This window comes from Schistocerca cancellata, chromosome 6, assembly GCF_023864275.1.
Source record: "Schistocerca cancellata isolate TAMUIC-IGC-003103 chromosome 6, iqSchCanc2.1, whole genome shotgun sequence".
NCBI classification, from domain to species: Eukaryota; Metazoa; Arthropoda; class Insecta; order Orthoptera; family Acrididae; genus Schistocerca; species Schistocerca cancellata.
Window position 1 is genome coordinate 640,180,857 of NC_064631.1, and position 23,041 is coordinate 640,203,897.

The 23,041-nt window shown below is 45.4% G+C and overlaps 1 protein-coding gene and 6 non-coding genes across 7 annotated transcripts in view; all 7 read left to right on the forward strand.

Moving 5' to 3' along the window:
* LOC126190989 (uncharacterized) overlaps positions 1–23,041 on the forward strand; it is a 443,417-nt gene that overhangs the window by 91,215 nt on the left and 329,161 nt on the right. The gene's annotated exons all lie outside the window — the stretch shown is intronic.
* On the forward strand, positions 16,299–16,373 carry Trnas-uga (transfer RNA serine (anticodon UGA)). The gene has a single exon. It is a non-coding gene; the product is annotated as a tRNA-Ser (tRNA).
* Trnas-uga (transfer RNA serine (anticodon UGA)) lies at positions 16,600–16,674 on the forward strand. Its single transcript has one exon. It is a non-coding gene; the product is annotated as a tRNA-Ser (tRNA).
* Positions 16,901–16,975, forward strand: Trnas-uga (transfer RNA serine (anticodon UGA)). Its single transcript has one exon. It is a non-coding gene; the product is annotated as a tRNA-Ser (tRNA).
* On the forward strand, positions 17,202–17,276 carry Trnas-uga (transfer RNA serine (anticodon UGA)). The gene has a single exon. It is a non-coding gene; the product is annotated as a tRNA-Ser (tRNA).
* On the forward strand, positions 17,503–17,577 carry Trnas-uga (transfer RNA serine (anticodon UGA)). The gene has a single exon. It is a non-coding gene; the product is annotated as a tRNA-Ser (tRNA).
* Trnas-uga (transfer RNA serine (anticodon UGA)) lies at positions 17,804–17,878 on the forward strand. Its single transcript has one exon. It is a non-coding gene; the product is annotated as a tRNA-Ser (tRNA).

The following is a 23,041-nucleotide window of genomic DNA, read 5'->3' on the forward strand; positions in this document are numbered from 1 at the left end:
ATTGTAAACATTAGAATTACGGTACCTTCACCGACAACGGGCCTGCAAAGTTGGTTTCATGTACGGCAAATTGCTTATTTGTCTAGTAAACTACCTGACAAAAAAATGAAGCACCCCTTAGAGATTCACGTACACATCATCGGTGGATATGAAAACAAATATTTTGTTCAGGTCGCTATCAACACCAGTAATATGTTCGAAAACTTCATGACACAGAGCTGTATTGTCTTCATTATTATTATTATCGGCTTCGATACCAAACTGTCGTCTTGCTATGAAGGAATTGTCGAAATGCATATAAATTTGTGACATATAGTAACCCAAGTACATCTGTGTCTGTTGATGATGTCACGTACTGGAGTAATATTCAGAATAAGTTTTACGCTAAGAATACTGTATGTCAAACCAATCCATTCTGTGTTGGTGTATTGATTAGTGGATCGGAACTTAAAGCAGACGGTACTATTCAGAAATTAAATATTTTTCGAGGTCTGAATTAATAAACGCCTTCAGTCATAACTTTTCGTGTTTTATTCAGTACACGATGCACTTCGAACCCTGTGGGTCCATCTTCAGGAATAATTGGTCTTAATATGTGCTTTTTTTGTTTCTCTTGAATGAGATGAAATGTATATTTCTGTCACGAAAAGATTTAATGTTAGGTTACGAATTTCGTTAGTCAAACGTGGAAAATATGTGCGAAGCAGTGGAAAAGATGAACAGTGTAAACTTACCAAAATATTCAAGAAAAGTGTTTTTAACGTTTTTGCAACAGCATACGTTTCTTTCTACATTGTTTTCAAACATATCACTTCATTCACTCAAAAAAAAAATCCTGTTCTGTTGCTAAAACGTACTTTACCACGTATCCCACAACACTAGCCAAACAATTTTGCTCACGCATATAATTTCTTATGCCCTTTCATCTTTTACTTTACCGATTCATTTTACTTTCTTTGTATTCCAGTAAAAAGAAAATTGAGAAGCTTCCAAATTCTTTTTCTCCATTTTTCTCACTATTCAAATTTTGTTTCCAAACACTTGCACTTCAGACATTCATTCTTCAGTTCGATGTTCACATCTGATACAAGGAGATGTTCCTTGCCACTTGTGTTCTGTAGTTACTGCAGGTTAATAGTATGTCCCTGTACCATATCCTCATTCGTTGCAGGGTTTGTAACTTAGTGTTTAACGATAATGATCGAAGCAGACGAAATGAATTAAAATTTGTGCTGCGGCCGGGAATCGAACCCGGGTCTTCTAGCTTGCTAGGCAGAAATGCTAACCATTTTTTTACCTTTTTTTCTTTTTTTTACGCTACCGCTTTTTTTTTTTCTTTTTGTAATTGGGAGGAATAAATATACTGGTTGCTCCGTCCAGTAAACAAAAATGAGTCTCCTTCGTCTTGTTAACGAAAAAAAGTTTCTCAAAGCCAAAATCAAATTTCTTTTTCCTTTAAGAACAAATTGTGAGGAATAAATAAGGAAAAGTTTTTTTTCGAAAGAAAACAAAGACTCCGATTATACTGGTGTCTCCTTCCAGTAAACAAAAATGAGTCTCCTTCGTCTTGTTGGCGAAGAAGCAATCCTTTGGAACAAAAAAAGTTTCTCAAAGCCAAAATCAAATTTCTTTTTCCTTTAAGAACAAACTATGAGGAAGAAATAAGGAAAAGCTTTTTAAGTCGTCATGCGACTTGTAGTTAAAGTCCAGTTCTTACAGAAGCTCCTGAAGTGTATCCGCCTACAGCATGCCAGCTCGTCCAAACGTGTCTTCTCATGGCGTAGGCGTGAGTTCTGGGTAGCAGATCTATTCAGGTCGGTTCGTTTTATACAGTTTTCAGCTTCTCAGGGCTTGGACGTTCCAGCTACTAGGTGGGTCATCGAAAGTGCTCCGTAAGAAATTAGAAAAATATTGTTTATAGCGTGGGTTGCGAATCAGGACGCAGTGTCGTTCGTTGAGATAAGTCCAATATCCTATCGTAGACTTGTCGCCTGAAGTAAAAAGATAGCGGATCGTGTGGCCACAGATCCAATTCACTGAGTTAGTTTTGGCGGAGGGGTAGAAAGTCTTTTGGGGTACAAAAGCATGTGGACGTCGATCTGAGCCGGTGTCTGGCGAGTAAGAAACGCCAAAATTCGCCGCGCAAGTGTCCAGATGTCTAGCGCTGTGCCACAGTGGAACCGGTGGACATCCGTGTCATCCACGCCACAGTGGGTGCAGAGGGATGAATCGGCGAGATGGATGCGGTGCAGACGATCTCGGTTAACTTGTTTGCCATTCCCGGTGATGTACCACGCTGATTGAACGTCTGATTCGAGAAAACGCGCATGGATCGCCTTCCATATGTGTCGCCACACGTACTGTGGATACTTACGTTCGATGGGGTTGGACGGGCGGCACTGTTGTAACAATTCGGAGACTGTTTTCGTGAGGTACAAACGTGTAAGTGGTAAGGACCGGTAGATATAACTGAACTCCAGGAAAAATCGTTGGATGTAATAAAAGGGGGTTGGAATGGTCGATACCAGTACTGGGGCGGACAAGGAGGCCGGTGCAAAGTTGTGAAGCAGGAGGCTAGTAAGGCTCTGCGGGCAACGATGCCAAAGTTTGAGTTGGGAGCTGACGTATAGTGCCTTGACACGAGTCGGCACGTGGATGAGTCCCACCCCGCCACGATCTCGTGGCAGTGCAAGGGATTCATACTGCATCTTCAATAACATCCCCGAGCTGACGAAGGAGCCGAAAGCCATCAACAGTCGTCGCGCCAGGAGATTTGGGACTGGTAGTACTTGAGCCACGTGTGGTATACGGGAAGCATGATAGATGTTCACGTATTGCGCGCGTTGGATAACGTCGAGAGCTCGTAGCCGGTGATCTGCGAGATTTGTTCTGATTGTCTGTAGCAAGCGTCTACCATTGATAGCCGCTGAGCGGCGCAGGTCTGCTGTGAAATCAAGTCCAAGACACCGTATGGTGGCGGCGACACTAAGGGGGGCAGCGCATCTCTCCGGCAAGCCCTAACCTATGAGCAGGACCTTAGATTTTGACACGTTGAGGCAGCTCCCCGACGCTTCGCCGTAAGTCGCCACCCATGTCAGTGCTGCTCGTACTTCATCTTCACTGCGCAGATATAGTACTATGTCGTCTGCGTAGGCTGTACAACAAAAACGGTGGCCCTGCACAGCCATGCCTTCCAAACGTTGGCGCATGCCCTGGGGCAGGGGTTCCAAGGCGAAAGCATACAAAATCGTGGAAAGAGGGCATCCTTGCCGTACAGATCGTGCGATGACCAGGGACGGTGTAAGACGACCATTGTACATGATTTTAGAGGTTGCACTACTCAACAGGCGCATAACCACTGTTACAATACCGCCAGGAAAACCCATATGCTGAAGAACTGTCCGTAAATAGAAGTGGTCAACACGGTCGAAAGCCTGGCTAAAGTCCAGTGAAGCCAAGGCGCCAGGGAGACGCTGATGATGCGCTAATGCTATCATGTCTCTGTAACGGATGTTGTTGTCGCCTCCTAGGGAAGTCTGGTCGCAGGATGTGACGTAACGTGCGACCTTCTTGAGTCGCGATGCCAGCAGCCGTGTGAATATTTTCATGTCGCTGTTGAGCAAAGTAATTGGTCGATAGTCCTGGACCCTCGATAACCCGCGCGGTTTATGTACGGGGATAATAATTCCTTCTAGAAAGGCGCTCGGGACCACTGTCCTCGGTGACATCAGTTCTTGTGCGATTGCCGTCCACGTGGAAGCCAACAAATACTGAAAACTTTTATAAAATTCGATGGGTATACCGTCAGGTCCAGGAGACCTGTTATCGAAACCCGCCTTGATAGCATCTACCACTCCATCTGTGGTTACGTCGTCTTGGAGGTCATGCACTGCATCCTCCGGAAGAGTGTTCGTAGTGAGCTGAGCGACTTCTGTGATCAGTGCTGCAGAATGCGGTACGGCTGCGTATAGCCCGGCAAAATGAGCATGGAGAGCACGACCGATGCTTTGTTGGGTGTCGTGCCGGCGCCCTTCCACATCAGTGAGGACTTGGATCAGAGCTCGTCGTCGTTGTTGTCTTTCCTGAAGGAGGTGGTACATCGACGGACGTTCTTGAGGGATTCGATTAGAAGCTCGAGAACGGACTACAGTGCCTTCCAAGTTACGCCGCATGATCAAGGAGATCTGCGCCTTCGTGCGATGGACCATCGACTGCCGGGCTGGCGAGAAAGGCATCGTCGCACAGTCACGTAGAATGGTGTAGTAGAAGTGCAGGGTATTAGTTTGCCACGCCTTTAATTCCTTCCCAAAACTCATCAGAGTCTTCCTGAGGGTCGGCTTTGCACAGGAGAGCCACCATGATAAGGTGGAGTCATAGGCGTCTCGACGATGGTGGCAGCGTGCCCACACTTCTTCGACCATACGGCGACAGTCTGAGGAGGTCAGGTGAGCGACATTGAGTTTCCACAGACCACGACTATGCCACACTTGCTGTCGGGCGAGAGTGACGTCACAGAGGTATGCATCATGGTCTGAAAAGGCCAAGGGCCAAACTTCCGCATGACGTGTGCCATCAGCAAGGGAGCGGGTAACGTAGATGCGATCTATGCGGCTTGACGAGTGAGAGGTGTAGAATGTATAGCCCGGTTGAATTCCGTGGAGCTTCTTCCATGTGTCAACAAGTCGGAGACGGTCGATGACCACTGAGAGAGATGCACAAGGGGAATGTCGCGGGAGTTGGTCCGCGGGCTCTTGTGTCGAATTAAAATCCCCACCAAGTACCAAATCGTCCTGCGGACCGGTGAAGAGGGGTGTGACGCTTTCGGCAAAAAAAAGTTTGTCGGTCATGACGGCGGCCAGTGCCGGACGGAGCGTAGATATTAATAATACGCACGCCGAACAGTGTGAGGGCCATACCTCGCGCAGTGGGGAGGTAGATGACGTCCTCTGCAGGGAGTCCGTCGCGTAGCAGGATGGCGACGCCGCTACCGGTATCGGATGCGGGGGAAACAAGGGCGTTGTATCCGGTGGGAACTAGGAAGTCTGCCACAAACACCTCTTGTAAGAGTGCTATATCCACATCCGCAGAGTAAATAGTGTCTCTGAACATGGCCAGTTTATGGGGGGCACGAATGGTGGCAAGATTCATCGTGGCGATACGATATTGCTGTGTGCGGCCATCCTCAGTATTTGCAGAACGTGCGGTAGAAGTAGCCGGCAGGTGGAGACCCGCCGGTGGTCCCGCAGTGGTGATAATTACTGGCGGGGCGCCAGCCCCAGTGTCGCCGAGGTGGACTCCTGTGCAGACACGCTGGCAGTCTGTTCCGCTCCTTCTTCAACGTCATCGGCCCAGGAAGCTGACGACGTGGACACGTGACGGACACGTACTTCCGGAATGGGTGTTGTGGATTCCGCAACATGAGTGGCAGGGGGACCGCCGTCATCATTCGTTGACAACGGCGAGGACACGTCCCTGGCTGGGAGAGTAGGCGTCACAGGAGGGGCTCCTGTTGCTGCCACATCGCGTGACTGGACGCAATGTGGGAGATCACCGTCAGACATCAGGTCGACATCTCGTGGGGCCGTCTAAGAAAGGGCGTCATCGGAAGGCGTTCGTCGTCGTTTCCTGTGTTTGCGAGGCGACCGCTGTTTTCTGATGTGGCCTTCTGAATCAGAATGTGGTCGTCCGTCGTCTGACGCCGAACCCGTCTGGACAAAGGCAGACGTCGGCACGATACCGAGGTCGACGTCCATGGTTCCAACAGGAACATCGGTTTCGGTCTGCAGACCAGACGGTCCTGAAGCGAGCACTGGAGGTGACGCCGTGCTTATGTCCGCGGCGCGTTGTGCTGCGGCGGGTGGCGTTGACGATGCTGCTGGCGCAATCGAGATTGGTACGACGGGGTCCTGTGCAACGTTGGCGTAGGTGATGGGTAAGGACGTGACCGTCGAAGCCTGGGTCTCTTCACGTAACGGCGTCTGTATTAAACGGCGGTGTAAGCATGCGGAACGTACATGTCCCTCCTGGCCACATCCTGCGCACGTTCGTGGCTGTCCATCATACATGACGATGGCCCTCACACCGCCAATCAGCAGGTACGATGGGACATGTTTCGTCAGCTCAATTTTTATTTGTCTGACGCCATTTAATACGGGGTAGGTCGTAAATGTTTGCCACTTCTCCGCGACGTGACCCAAGACGGTGCCATATGGTTGGAAAGCGGCAATGACCACATCCTGAGGCACCCCGAACGGGAGTTCAAACACCCGCAATGTTCGGAGACCGAATCCAGCATGGGCGACTGTCACAGCACCCATATGTCCATCAGAGTGTTTAAATTTCAGTCCGGTGGCATGACGGTGAATTATGTCATTGCAAATTTCCTCCGTCGACATCTTGATGTAGACAACACTTCCAGTGATGGAAAAATGTATGCCGATTACGTCCTGGGGGTTCAAACGTAGATCCTCACTTATGAACTGTCCGACTTCAAAAGCTCTGGGTCGTGGATGTTCGGCCTGAAACGTTACTTTGATCGTTGCACGGCGGTACGAGTGCGCCATGGTGTACGTTAGTACTGGACTCGATAGACACAAACACCGCGACGCGGAAGTAAACACCGCCAAGAGTGGAGCGTCACACGGCGCGCGGAGCAGCTCCGCACGCTAGCACGGCTGCGAGCCGACTGACCATTAGATCACCGCAGCACGATGGTAACGGCCTAAGCTGAGTGGCCTCCCCAACAAAAACTTCAAATCATTTTTCCTTTCCATTTGTCACTACTGCCAGGGCTCTACGACATTGGCAAGCACCCCAGCATTTGACGTAATGGGACGTCCTTGTACCACTGGTGATCTTATAGATCTTAGTTTGTGTTGGGGAGGGCACTCAGCTTAGGTAGTTCGTGCAGCAATGCTGACCATCGTTCTGTGGTGGTGTAATGGTTAGCATTTCTGCCTAGCGAGCACCAGCCGCAGCATACATTTCAGTTCATTTCGTCTGCTTCGATCATTATCGTCGATAGTAAAAAGAGACTTAAATGTCTCAGGGAAACATTTGTGTTTAACGTTACACTGTCGAACGACTTCTCTGCATCCCTATAATAACTGCATAATAAAGATTACATTCGTAATGGTTTCACTCTGTTATGACATTCACCAAAACTTACGATGACGTTTCACTTAGGTTTTAAAACATTAATTTCATATTGAGGCATTTCCTTTTGTCAGAAAGTCAAGTTTGAAAATGTAATAATGTTCTTCTTCATTTTAATAAACGTAGATAAAACATTTTATATGACACTATTCAATTGCTGTTCACACCGCAAAGGGAAAATAATATTTCTGTAGCTGATACTGCTCAGCCTGAGAGAAAAAAGACATTAGAGCTTTCTCAAAGAGATAGAAGGGACTGGGCATCTGCACCCGTCACAATAGTCCATGTAAAAATAATAACAGACGAAACACAATTGTAAAACTGTTTTCAAAATAATTCTGCCATATTTTTTGTTTTTATTGCAAATATGTCAGCCTAAATTCGCGGCTCTGTCATCACAGCGGGGAAATATATACCAGATGTATCATAATAGCAAAAACTGACACAAATGAACAACGTATGATAACAGAAGCAAAAGAGTTTCAGTACACATATGCCCTGAACGAATTTTTACGCTGTAGCACAGCGTGCGCTGATTTGAAACTTCCTGGCAGATTGAAACTCTTACCTGAGACCTTCGCCTTTCGGAGGGCAACTGCACTACCGAGCTATCCAAACACAATTCACGACCCGCCCTCACAGCTTTACGTCCGCCAGTACCTCATCTCCTAGTTTCCAAACTTCACAAAAGTTCTGCTGCTTACTATGCGTGACAAGCGCTCCTGGAGGCGTGGGTTAGACGCAGCCTTATGTATTCTTTCCTGAATGAACTTTGACTCTGTGGCGTGAGGTGCGCTGATTTGAAACTTCCTAGCCGTTAGTTATAGTCACACATGGCATGCAGGAGAACTTCCGTGAAGCTTGGAAGGTAGGAGATGAGGAAGTAAAACTAAGGGCGGGTCGTGGGTCGTGCTTGGTTAGCTTAGTCGGTAGGGTAGTTTCCCGTGAAAGAAAACGGTCCCGTTTCACTCGTGGTCTAGCACACAGTTTTAATTTGCCAGAAAGTTTCAATAAGTGTATTTGAAAAATAAAGTCCCCACCTACACTACGCGCCATTAAAATTGCTACACCAGGAAGATGACGTGCTACAAACGTGAAATTTAACCGACAGGAAGAAGATGTGATATGCAAATGATTAGCCTTTCAGAGCATTCACTCAAGGTTGGCGCCGGTGGCGACACCTACAACGTGCTGACAAGAAGAAAGTTTCCAACCGATTTCTCATACACAATCAGCAGTTGACCGGCGTTGCCTGGTGAAACGTTGTTGTGATGCCTCGTGCAAGGAGGAGAAATGCGTACCATCACGTTTCCGACTTTGATAAAGGTCGGACTGTAGCCTATCGCGATTGCGGTTTATCGTATCGCGACATTGCTGCTCGCGTTGATTGAGGTCGAATGACTGTTAGCAAACTATGGAATCGGTGGGTTCAGGAGGATGATACGGAACGCCATGATGGATCCCAACGGCCTCGTATCACTAGCAGTCGAGATGACAGGCATCTTATCCGCATGGCTGTAACGGATCGCGCAGCCACCTCTCGGTCCCTGAGTCAACAGATGGGGACGTTTGCAAGACAACAACCATCTGCACGAACAATTCGACGACGTTTGCAGCAGCATGGACTATCAGCTCGGAGACATTGCTGCGGTTACCCTTGACGCTGCATCACAGACAGGAGCGCCTGCGATGGTGTACTCAACGATGAACCTGGGTGCAAGAAGGGCAAGACGTCATGTTTTCGGATGAATCCAGGTTCTGTTTACAGCATCATGATGGTCGCATTGGAAGCGTGTATTCGTCATCGCCATACTGGCGTATCACCTGGCGTGATGGTATGGGGTGCTGTTGCTTACGTCTCGGTCATCTCTTGTTCGCATTAACGGCACTTTGAACAGTGGACGTTACATTTCAGATGTGTTACGACCCGTGGCTCTACCCTTCATTCTATTCCTGCGAAACTCTACATTTCAGTAGGATAATGCACGACCGCATGTTGCAGGTCCTGTACGGGCCTTTCTGGATACAGAAAATGTTCGACTGCTGCCCTGGCCAGCACATTCTCCAGATCTCTCACCAATTGGAAACGTCCGATCAATGGTGGCAGAGCAACTGCCTCGTCACAATACGCCATTACTCTTGATTTACTGTGGTGTCGTGTTGAAGCTGCATGGGCAGCTGTACCTGTACACGCCATCCAAGCTCTGTTTGACTCAATGCCCAGGTGTATCAAGGCCGTTATTACGGCCAGACGTGGTTGTTCTGGTACTGATTTTCCATAATCTATGCACCAAAATTGCGTGAAAATGTAATCACATGTCAGTTCTAGTATAATATATTTGTCCAATGGATACCCTTTTATCATCTATATTTCTTCTTGGTGTAGCAATTTTAATGGCCAGTAGTGTAACTAATCCCAAATTTCACCCATGGCTTACCTTAACAAGAGATAAAATACTGTTTCAGCATTGTTATATGTGACAGTTTACTATATACGTGCACCTGTTAAAGATGGTATCCAAGGGTAGTCCACGCATTTGGATACATTATTTCACTCGCCTCTGAACTGATTTACGAATTAGGTCGAACACCACTAGATGATCTCTTATATCTTGAGAAGACTGAACCAGTTTTTTTGCAATATCGACAGGAGTGCTGTAAATTTCAATGCTGACATGACGCCAGACAGAGGGATGTAGAGGACTGAGGTCAGGTGATTACGGAGGTCAGGGCATAGGCTCTGCTCAGCCTGTCCATCCTTAAACGTACTGACGTATCCCCAACCATCGGCTGTGTGTGAAACGTGAGCCCATTTCTATGCACACTGAATCGAAAAGTTCACATTTAAAATACTTTTGAAAAGAGGGGGGAGGGCGTATTACAATTTCGCTTCTCTTTGGTTACTAAAACTTCGCAAGGGAGGTGATAAGATCGGCTGTGCTTTCGAACCTGCGCCATTCTCTGTTTAAAAGCTTGTCTTAATGTAAGAATGATGTGGCCCGATAGTCGAATTACTACATTTCAAAGCGCAACATTTAATAGTATCACTTTCATTAGCACAATATTCAAAGGAAAAACAGTTGGTAGCACGCTGGGAAACGCAACTGGGTGAGAACAGACAGGGAAGGGAACGTCTCGTAAGAAATTTAAGGTTTTCCGTATACAGTTTATTCCAATGTCCGTCCAGTACTTTGGAAATTGTCAGTCACCACATCATAAGCGTGTGGAATGAACCACAAAATCAGTTTTCTGTATCCATGATGTGTACGCAGCTTTACAAAATGTGTGTTAAATCATATGGGACTTAACTGCTAAGGTCATCAGCCCCTAAGCTTACACACTACATAACCCAAATCATCCTAAGGACGAACACAGTCCGCAGCTCGTGGCCGTGCGGTAGCGTTCTCGCTTCCCACGCCCGGGTTCCCGGGTTCGATTCCCGGCGGGGTCAGGAATTTTCTCTGCCTCGTGATGACTGGGTGTTGTCTGATGTCCTTAGGTTAGTTAGGTTTAAGTAGTTCTAAGTTCTAGGGGACTGATGACCATAGATGTTAAGTCCCGTAGTGCTCAGAGCCATTTGACAAACACACACACCCATGCCCGAGGGAGGACTCGAACCTCCGCCGGGACCAGCCGCACAGTCCATGACTGCAACGCCTAAGACCGCTCGGCTAATCCCGCGCGGCAGGCAGCTTTACAGAAATGGTTCAAATGGCTCTGAGCACTATGGGACTTAACATCTGAGGTCATCAGTCCCCTAGACTTAGAACTACCTAAACCTAACTAACCTAAGGACATCACACACATCCATGCCCGAGGCAGGATTCTAACCTGCGACCGTAGGAGAAGCGCGGTTCCGGACTGAAGCGCCTAGCCTTACATATTACGTGGATAGTTTCTACGGTCGACTAAGCCTTATGGCCATGCCATAGCATTTACATATATCATTTTATTGTTGACTAGACCTTATGACTTAGTTTCTCTTGTCACCCAATATGCAACAAGTGTTATTACTTCTTCTGAATAAGACAATTTACATCTTGCGAAACCTAGGTAAAGATTTGAATAAACTTTTGACCTGCAACTGATTGGCTCTATGATACCCATTGTAGTCATAACTCTTGCGTTGCTGACTGCTCCCACGTTCAAGATTTTAAAGACTATGCGGGGTTTAAGACCAGTCTCACCTCTCAAATGGAGACGGTAGATTTCTTAGTTACAAATGTGTTGTTTGTTCGTGAATTAACTGCTGTACAACTGTGTTTACGTTGAAAAGTGTCTTCATTTACGAAACGTGGAACAGCCGTTGTGAATTGTGGTGCAACTATCGTAAATGGGTCCCAGTACCAAATACGTCTTCCCCCCCTTTCCCCTCATCCCCCCCTCCCCCCGGCGACCCCTGCCGACCCTCCCATTTTTTGTTTACTACTCGCGCCGCCACCCTCCCTCTCATCTCACCAGGGCTTTAAAAGTTTGCTACACTTGAAATGTGTCAATAAGACAAAAGAGTAATTTAAACCGTGGACAAAAATTTAAACTGGATTCGTAATGTATTTTCCTAAAATTTCAAATTGGCACTTGTCTTATTCTTCTGTGACTGAAAATCTCTTCAGAGTAGTCTTTCCACCAACGAAAGTAAATTAATGCTGAATCCGGTTTCGAAAGGTTGAACTATATTGTTTTAACAAATACAAAATTAAAATTACTAAAACCTTGTTTTTACGCTCACATTTGTCCAACTTATTCCAAGAAATGTTTTTCTTCCTTTCGCTGCTGCAAAAACAGCTCAATAACTCCATAAAATTATACTTTTTTTGTCTCATTCCTTTCAGTGATAAGCCCAGCAAGTTCAAGGGGCCAACTTTGATACTTACTTGCCTTATACGTTTTGAGATACTAAAGAAAGAGCTTAAGTTTGCTGCCGGCGGCCGAAACAGCAGCTGTCAGCATAATTTGAACAACCATTATTAAACTCTGAAAGATACTCTCGTCACCATATTTAACAAGTAACTACGAGAGTTGCTCAAGTCTTGATAACTGAATGGAATGGCAGCTCCATATCAGCATCTTGCAGACTAAAATCTGTGCATACAGTTGTTTACTGCCCACCTGGTTCCTGTAAATGTTGTGAAAATTTTCACATTTGATCTTCAGGTTCTCCTTGTCAGACATCTTGTGTAGAGAAGAAACGTGAACTTCTCTTAAGTTTCATCCAATTACAAGAAGCTATCTTTTCATTTCTGCATTTCTTCGCCTTCTTGTTCAGCTCCTCGTTCGTCCTCCCTCCTACCGTTTTCATCATCCTCGCGTCCCGGTCTCTGTACACTAGTTGTACCACTGGCTTTAAGTTCTCCAGACATAGTTTAAACGTCATGTCACCTGATGTAACACTACGGCACCACCCTGGTCAAACGGCGCGCAGATTCGTTACAGATGTGTGAAGCCGCGGCCACACTGCCACTGCGAACATGTTTCAGTTGTAAGCATTGTTTCCTGCAATGTTTTGTATCTGCTTCAGACTTCGTTTCTTGTCTCTGTTTCTGTCCACACTGACAGCAGACATTTTATCAGTGTATCACATCTCTACAACGCTATTTGTTGTATTGTTTTCATACTGTCTGCCTGTGATATGTGCTGCTGCATTATTGACACTCGAAGATTCACACAGACAAAAGCAAAGGCATCGTCGTTGTTTTTATTTATTTATTTATCGTGACTTGTGGTCTGACGGCCACACAGCCATGTCTCAGTGTTTCGGAGTTTTGCAGAAGAAGGTTGCGTTTATCAGATAATTTCGTAATTAGAATGAGATTTTCACTCTGCAGCGGAGTGTGCGCTGATTTGAAACTTCCTGACATACGAAAACTGTGTGACGGACCGAGACTCGAAGTCGCGACCTTTGCCTTTCGCGGGCAAGTGCTCTACCAACTGAGCTACCCGAGCACGACTCACGCCCCGTCCTCACAGCTTTACTTCCGCCAGTATCTCGTCTCGTACTTTCTTCCAGGAGTGCTAGGCTCTGAGCACTATGGGACTTAACATCTGTGGTTATCAGTCCCCTAGAACTTGGAACTACTTAAACCTAAGTAACCTAAGGACATCACACACATCCATGTCCGAGGCAGGATTCGAACCTGCGACCGTAGCAGTCACGCGGTTCCAGACTGAAACGTCTAGAACCGCACAGCCACACCGGTCGGCTTCAGGAGTGCTAGTTCTGCAAGGTTTGCAGGAGAGCTTCTTGAAGTTTGGAAAGTAGGAGACGAGGTACTGGCGGAAGTAAAGCTGTGAGGACGGGGCGTGGTCGTGGTTGGGTAGCCCAGTTGGTAGAGCACTTGCCCGCGAAAGGCAAAGGTCGCGACTTCGAGTCTCGGTCCGTCACACAGTTTTAATCTGCCAGGTAGTCTCAATTTCGTAATTGGTTTTAAAACTTGTATAGAAGTTGGTAAGAGTTTATAACATCGGATTAATGCACGATATTGATTTGGTGGTTTGTTTACAGTAGTCCTTGTAGGTGCGTGAAAACGTACTGTAGAAGAACTGGTGAAAAATGGTTCAAATGGCTCTGAGCACTATGGGACTTAACATCTGTGGTCGTCAGTTCCCAAGAACTTAGAACTACTTAAACCTAACTAACCTAAGGACATCACACACATCCATGCCCGAGGCAGGATTCGAACCTGCGACCGTAGCGGTCGCGCGGTTCCAGACTGAAGTGCCTAGCACCGGTCGGCCACTTCGGCCGGCTGAAGAACTGGTGAGATAAACTTGCTACATATGGGAACTGAATATGAAAAACAGCTCTATTTTTCTTAATTTCACTTGTATATCATCTAATGATTTTGAATCTTCGGCAACCATGGCATTCCGATTTTTTTAAAAAAAAGACAAATTTCAGGAAAGCAGTCACAACGAGACATGCCGTTAGTTTTAGTCTTTTAGCGACGGGAGACTAATTCTAGACCCTAGAGTATTTATGTCGCATTTCGGAGCAAGCTACGTCTAAGACCTTATTTTGTTTTCTAAGCAGTCTTTGTCAGTATTCAACCAAATGCGGAAACAGTTGTCTGCAGCAGAATATATTGCTTCCCCCTACTTATACCTCCCGAGGAGATCACGAATGTAAAATTAGAGAGATTAGAGCGCGCACAGAGGCTTTCAGACAGTCGTTCTTCCCGCGAACCATACGCGACTGGAACAGGAAAGGGAGATAATGACAGTGGCACGTAAAGTGCCCTCCGCCACACACCGTTGGGTGGCTTGCGGAGTATAAATGTAGATGTAGATGTAGATGTCTTGCGTTTTATTGCTATTCTTGTGCTACTTGCTTCATATATACCACAAGCAGAACTCAGTCTGGTACAACAATAAAAACTCGACAGTCCGCTGCCTCGTCCACTGCAGTTTTTTCCGAAAAGCTTAATACATTAAGAGAAAAAAAAAACCTAACAGTCCTATACAACAGACGACACAGGGTGACATATAAACATACACACTAGCTCCGTACGGCTGTGACATGCGGCAGCTGGACTGAAACAGTGTTTCCTTGATCTGTAGCTACACTGCTACGGATAGATGTTGATGTGTTTGGAAACATGTTTCTAAACGGTGTCCGCATCAAACAGCTGGAACCGTGTTTGAAGACATGTTTCAAGCTCAGTGTGTACGCGGCCGCAGTGCCGGCAGGTGTCTGGCACCGGCTGCTCCCTGCGGATCGAGGTGCGGAACGGCGCAGAGGTGGGCGGGCCGAGTCAGTCACCCCAGGTAACGGGCCGCGACCCGCTGACACAGCTACTGTGCATGCCGACACCGACACCCAGCCAGCCAGCCGTCGCGAGGCGTGCTCCACTGGCCGACCGGTGGAGGCATTCTGTAACTCGGCACAAACTCCAAGAAGGCTCAACTGTCCCTGCAGTGAGGTCACACCACACATCACGATAGCAGTATAGGAAGGTATGGTAAATACGAGGGTCACTCCAAAAGAAATGCACACTACTTTTTTTTTTAAATCCATCTTTTATTCTACATAATGAGGTTCGCCGATGACATTGTAATTCCGTCAGAGACAGCATAGGACTTGGAAGAGCAGTTGAACGGAATGGACAGTGTCTTGAAAGGAGGATATAAGATGAACATCAACAAAAGCAAAACGAGGATAATGGAATGTAGTCAAATTAAGTCGGGTGATGCTGAGGGAATTAGATTAGGAAATGAGACACTTAAAGTAGTAAAGGAGTTTTGCTATTTAGGGAGTAAAATAACCGATGATGGTCGAAGTAGAGAGGATATAAAATGTAGACTGGCAATGGCAAGGAAAGCGTTTCTCAAGAAGAGGAATTTGTTAACATCGAGTACAGATTTAAGTGTCAGGAAGTCGTTTCTGAAAGTATTTGTATGGAGTGTAGCCATGTATGGAAGTGAAACATGGACGATAACTAGTTTGGACAAGAAGAGAATAGAAGCTTTCGAAATGTGGTGCTACAGAAGAATGCTGAAGATAAGGTGGGTAGATCACGTAACTAATGAAGAGGTATTGAATAGGATTGGGGAGAAGAGAAGTTTGTGGCACAACTTGACTAGAAGAAGGGATCGGTTGGTAGGACATGTTTTGAGGCATCAAGGGATCACAAATTTAGCATTGGAGGGCAGTGTGGAGGGTAAAAATCGTAGAGGGAGACCAAGAGATGAATACACTAAGCAGATTCAGAAGGATGTAGGTTGCAGTAGATACTGGGAGATGAAGAAGCTTGCACAGGATAGAGTAGCATGGAGAGCTGCATCAAACCAGTCTCAGGACTGAAGACCACAACAACAACAACAATGAGATTTTCACTCTGCAGCGGAGTGTGCGCTGATATGAAACTTCCTGGCAGATTAAAACTGTGTGCCGGACCGAGACTCGAACTCGGTCCGGCACACAGTTTTAATCTGCCAGGAAGTTTCATATCAGCGCACACTCCGCTGCAGAGTGAAAATCTCATTCTGGAAACATCCCCCAGGCTGTGGCTAAGCCATGTCTCCGCAATATCCTTTCTTTCAGGAGTGCTAGTTCTGCTAGGTTCGCAGGAGAGCTTCTGTAAAGTTTGGAAGGTAGGAGACGAGGTACTGACAGAAGTAAAGCTGTGAGGACGGGGCGTGAGTCGTGCTTGGGTAGCTCAGTTGGTAGAGCACTTGCCCGTGAAAGGCAAAGGTCCCGAGTTCGAGTCTCGGTCCGGCACACAGTTTTAATCTGCCAGGAAGTTTCATATCAGCGCACACTCCGCTGCAGAGTGAAAATCTCATTCTGGAAACATCCCCCAGGCTGTGGCTAAGCCATGTCTCCGCAATATCCTTTCTTTCAGGAGTGCTAGTTCTGCTAGGTTCGCAGGAGAGCTTCTGTAGAGTTTGGAAGGTAGGAGACGAGGTACTGACAGAAGTAAAGCTGTGAGGACGGGGCGTGAGTCGTGCTTGGGTAGCTCAGTTGGTAGAGCACTTGCCCGTGAAAGGCAAAGGTCCCGAGTTCGAGTCTCGGTCCGGCACACAGTTTTAATCTGCCAGGAAGTTTCATATCAGCGCACACTCCGCTGCAGAGTGAAAATCTCATTCTGGAAACATCCCCCAGGCTGTGGCTAAGCCATGTCTCCGCAATATCCTTTCTTTCAGGAGTGCTAGTTCTGCTAGGTTCGCAGGAGAGCTTCTGTAGAGTTTGGAAGGTAGGAGACGAGGTACTGACAGAAGTAAAGCTGTGAGGACGGGGCGTGAGTCGTGCTTGGGTAGCTCAGTTGGTAGAGCACTTGCCCGTGAAAGGCAAAGGTCCCGAGTTCGAGTCTCGGTCCGGCACACAGTTTTAATCTGCCAGGAAGTTTCATATCAGCGCACACTCCGCTGCAGAGTGAAAATCTCATTCTGGAAACATCCCCCAGGCTGTGGCTAAGCCATGTCTCCGCAATATCCTTTCTTTCAGGAGTGCTAGTTCTGCTAGGTTCGCAGGAGAGCTTCTGTAGAGTTTGGAAGGTAGGAGACGAGGTACTGACAGAAGTAAAGCTGTGAGGACGGGGCGTGAGTCGTGCTTGGGTAGCTCAGTTGGTAGAGCACTTGCCCGTGAAAGGCAAAGGTCCCGAGTTCGAGTCTCGGTCCGGCACACAGTTTTAATCTGCCAGGCTGTTTCATATCAGCGCACACTCCGCTGCAGAGTGAAAATCTCATTCTGGAAACATCCCCCAGGCTGTGGCTAAGCCATGTCTCCGCAATATCCTTTCTTTCAGGAGTGCTAGTTCTGCAAGGTTCGCAGGAGAGCTTCTGTAAAGTTTGGAAGGTAGGAGACGAGGTACTGACAGAAGTAAAGCTGTAAGGACGGGGCGTGAGTCGTGCTTGGGTAGCTCAGTTGGTAGAGCACTTGCCCGTGAAAGGCAAAGGTCCCGAGTTCGAGTCTCGGTCCGGCACACAGTTTTAATCTGCCAGGAAGTTTCATATCAGCGCACACTCCGCTGCAGAGTGAAAATCTCATTCTGGAAACATCCCCCAGGCTGTGGCTAAGCCATGTCTCCCCAATATCCTTTCTTTCAGGAGTGCTAGTTCTGCTAGGTTCGCAGGAGAGCTTCTGTAGAGTTTGGAAGGTAGGAGACGAGGTACTGACAGAAGTAAAGCAGTGAGGACGGGGCGTGAGTCGTGCTTGGGTAGCTCAGTTGGTAGAGCACTTGCCCGTGAAAGGCAAAGGTCCCGAGTTCGAGTCTCGGTCCGGCACACAGTTTTAATCTGCCAGGAAGTTTTATTCTACATGTTTGAAAGTTTTACAGTGTGTAGATACATCCCTTAGAAACAATATTTTCATTTCTCCACATCATTTCCATTCCTCTCAACTGCCTTACGCCATCTTGGAACCAGCGCCTGTACACCCGCACGGAAAAATTCTGGACCAGTCTGTTGGAGCCACTGTTTGGCAGCGTGAACAAGGGTGTCATCATCTTCAAACCTTGTTCCACGAAGAGAGTCTTTCAGTTTCCCAAAGAGATGATAGTCACATGGAGCCAGGTCAGGAATGTAATGCGGGTGTTTCAGTGTTGTCCATCCGAGTTTTGAGATCGCTTCCATGGTTTTTTGACTGATATGTGGCCGTGCATTGTCGTGCAACAGCAAAACATCCTGCTTTTGCCAATGTGTTCGAACACGACTCAGTCGAGCTTGAAGTATCTTCAGCGTCGTCACATATGCATCAGAGTTTATGGTGGTTCCACTTGGCATGATGTCCACAAGCAAGAGTCCTTCGGAATCGAAAAACACCGTAGCCATAACTTTCCCGGCAGAAGGTGTGGTTCTGGACTTTTTTCTTGGGTGAATTTGCATGATGCCACTCCATTGATTGCCTCTTCGTCTCTGGTGAAAAATGATGGAGCCATGTTTCATCACCTGTCACAGTTCTTCCAAGAAATTCATCTCCACCATTCTCGTACTGTTCCAAAAGTTCGCTGCATACCGTTTTTCTTGTTTCTTTGCGAGCCACTGTCAACATCCTGGGAACCCTCCTGGCAGAAACCTTTTTTTAACGCCAACACTTTCAGTATTCTGCAAACCCTCCCTTCCCCTATCCCAACGTAGCGTGACATTTCGTTCACTGTGATGCTTCTGTCAGAAGTCACCAATTCGTTAACTCTCTGCACATTGTCTGGAGTGTGTGCAGTACGAGCCCTGCCGCTGCGAGGACAATCCTCAATATTACCGTGCCCGCTTTCAACACGTAACCTGCTTACCTACCGACCAACTGAATTGCGATCGACAGCAGCATCTCCATACACCTTTTTCAACTTATTGTGGATGTTTCCCACTGTCTCGTTTTCACAGCACATTCTATGACAGTACGTTGCTTCTGACGAACGTGAAGTGTAGCAGCCATCTTGAAGACATGCTGTGACGGCGCCACTCACTGGAACACGTTGAACTAAGTTTGAAAACAAGCGAAAAGGATCCATCTACACATTGTAAGACTTTCACACATGCAGAATGAAAAATGTATTTTTACAAAAATAGTGTGCATTTCTTTTGGAGTGACCCTCGTACTTCGACAGATACAAATGAGACTTTTCTGAATGGTCATAAATGCATTTCCACATGATTCAGTTTTATATATATAAAACCATTCGCAGTTGACGACTTCGAATCGAAGATAGATCTGTACATGTTACATTGTTACAGCAGTGTGGAGAAAACTGTGTGGTCCGTTACGTCCGTACGCACAAGAAGGTGGTAATTACGTGACGTTGTGTCATTAAGTGGTTTAGTACTCAATCACTGTGCACGACCCTCGTCGGCCACTGGTTGTATACGCACATCACCACCGTGGCAACATGTCCTTTCCGAACCGAAATGTTACGGTGTGCCTAACGTATCTTCCATTACGAGAATTCTATCTCATCCGAATTCACTCACGTGCTCACACTGAGCACTTCGTCTTTGAACAGACATATTGGCACGTCCTCCTACGTTTCCACTTTGAAGACTCTTCATTCTTTTAGTTTGTCGTAATACTGATTTTTACAGTAACTCCAGGATAAGAGATGTACGAACGCGTACGCTATCATAGAGGTCTTAATTACTTATTGCTGCTATACCGTTCTAAACAGCCTCCTAGTACTGTCTGACTCATTTAATTCTCTCTGTGTGTAGCAATTTTCCAAAATATTAAAACAGGTATTTAGATGTTTTAGTTAAGACTTAACTTGCAGGTCTTTTTCTAATGGTAGCAAATACCGGTGTCGCTGTTTCGACTATCAGTTGAGGTGATATTGTAATGTTGTTGCATTAATTTGTTCTGAAAGCGGTGCTGATATTCAAGACCATAAAAGTAGGTTAAAAGCTGTGAGCTACCTGAGGAAGTTAACCTTGCAATACTGCGCAACTGTTTCACCAAGTATCCAGTCTAGCTTACCAAATTCCCAACCAGACTAACATTAATTATAATCTTTTAGTACTCATCTTACGATAACCGGTGATATATATATATATATATATATATAAAGACAATTTAAATAAAAAGAAATAAATCAGTTTTTATTTCGACATTTACTTCAACTTTGATCATTAGTCCGTTAAAATTCCAGCATATCAAACTTGATTCATAACTAAACTAGTGCCTTATTTAGGATTGTGAAAATGTGAGTTTGTAATCTTACGAAACACATCAAATAGGGAGCCAAGATTGGGAGACTACATACAACACTGCATTCATAAAATAACACACGAAGAACGTTGAAACATATGCAAGAGGAAATTAACCACAACCAACCGATTCAATTTTCACCCAAAGAAGTTACGTTCGTAGCGCAATCCTGTCCGTCATGAAATTACCACACACTGCTGTACTAAATTCATACTAACTCTGTGAAATCTTCCAGAAAAGAATAGCTGAGGGCTACTTTGATGCTTACACCACATGCTTCACGTGGTCAACTTGGTTTACACAAAGAGTGTAACTCCACAATAATTTTGATACTTAAAATAAATTACATCGAAACGCAATTTACAAAAGAAAAACCTCGAACTGGTTACTATCATCTTACTATTAACCTGATGGGTCAAACAATTGTATAAGCACATGGTACTGGTCTCACAAAGTACACCCCACGTGGGTTGAACATAAAGAAAAGTTGCTATATTGAAAATTATTGTCAAGACGAGACGTTATAATCTCACGCACATTCGCATTTAAGATTGATGATCTTAGTTAGAGTTACTGATCAACACGTGGTTCCACTTAACTTACAAAGTAGTGACAAAGCAACTACCGGAAGACATTCTGAACTTCACACTCGAATTTCACTGCGTTGAAATTTAAGATAACATTAGATATTTTAGAGCTAAACCTGAAATAAAGGTGATTAAATTTTCAGTTAGGCTGAACTTAAGAAATCCATTGTCCTACGGACTTAGCAGACATGCGCTTAGCCGGAGATCTTACCACTTCAGACGCTCGCCGCGGACCGACTGCCGTGGTCCCTTCCTGAGGGTGTCTCACAGATACAAACGGAAGTGACCAGAGAGGCAGCTTCCTATACCAACATGACAAGGGACGGACAGGACCATACTAAGAATAGAAACCTCTCTGCTTTTAGAAAAGCGTAGCTACCTGTTCCGACGTTGGTCCTACTGTTCTCTAGCAGACAGGCTTGTCTGCTACCATCAAGCATGCAACTAGAAATACATTTGCTCATTCATCCTCTCACACAGAAGGGAAGGGAGATGACAGTATCTTATCATATACAGTATATAAAAGAAAGCGGATGTAGGTTCCGTATGAGACTGCGTGACATTAATTACATATAAACTGTGTTTTAAAGTGTAGTAGTGTGACAGATCGTTCTTGTTTATGTATAAAAGTAACACGTTTCACTGCTCAGTCTCCTCCCAGATAGTCAGAAACACCACAGTAAATTTAGAAGAGGAGTTTATGCCGTAAATGACAACAGATTTAAGAAATTAACATGAAAGGAATCCAACAGAGACCTTTCAATATTAGCTTCGAAATGGTCTCCGCTATGGTTTTTGAGAAATATCTTAACTTCCCTGTCGACGTTGGACTAATTATCAAATAACACTAAGTGCACTCTCTCAGCAATCACACTTTTCACGTCCAGACAATGGTGATCTTTCAAAGGATTCCACGCGAGTTCCGTCTAGGCTGTGAGGGATCGAGAGTAGAAATACGTGTAAGGGGCAATGAAATTAAAAAGAGATAGATGGGAAAAAAGTAAGTAAACTGTTTGTTACTTCAGTACCACAACTGTTAATATATTTATCCCATTGTGAGAGAACACGGTCAATGCCTTTATGGAAAAATGTTTGCCGTTGCCAACGGAACGATAATTGTACTCAGGCGCGCATATCTGCGAGCGAACCAAATCGATGGTCATGAATGTCTTCCTTCAGGGCTCCAAAAATATGGAAATCGCACGGGGAGAGGTCGTGACTGTGTGGAGGACGTGCAAGGGTTTCCCACCAGTGAAACTTCTGCAGCCTTATCATCTTTCGTTTATGAAACTGGCATAGTTAATGAAATTACTAAACTTCATTTCTTCTTCAACAGATTCCAATAAATTAAAAATTTATGTGACTGTTTTAAAGAATTGTGCACCTGAGGATGAGAAATTGTTTCAAACCGCAGAGTAATGTGATTTTACTTTAAAATAGTGCGCAATGACTCTCAAGCTGATTTCTTGTTTTGGACACGCATTAATAATTAGCATAACTGCAATTAACTGCTATAACACTAATTCAGAATAACCTCTAATAAAACACTTATCCACCTCCTTCTGGTACTTCAAGGCCTGTAAGAAACTTTTTTATGTTTGCTGCTTAGCCCTATTGTTCATCATCGTTTTATCCACTCGATTTCTCTTTTAAGAACATTGCACTGCATTTAGTGAGTGCTAACTGTTCTCTCTTCTGTCGTTATTGTGAAGCACTTTGCGTCACTCAAAATGATCGCAACTTTACGCAGAATTCATCATTCCTGAGTAATACACCTTCTAGATAAGTCCTCCAAACAAACACTAAAATGTTCTCACGAGATTGTAATTCATGTTTAAAGTTTTAATGAAAATGTATCTTGATAACGGTATACTCAATTATTTAACGTTTGCGATCACATATAATGTTAATAGGCTACATAATAACGAAATTTTGTTTTTTGAATAATTAGCCGATGATATTGCCCAAGGCTTAGTGGGAAGTTGACATGTGATACTTCGGTAATAACCGATGTTAACCTACGCTGAAATTGTTGGTGACGAATTTGCTTCAATTATTTAGACAGAGCGCGGAATCTTTATGTTCTGTCACGAACTCAAAGCTACAAATGGGAAAATTCTACAAATGGTAAAGTTACTCCCCAGATTATTTTTGTGTGCCAAAAGCT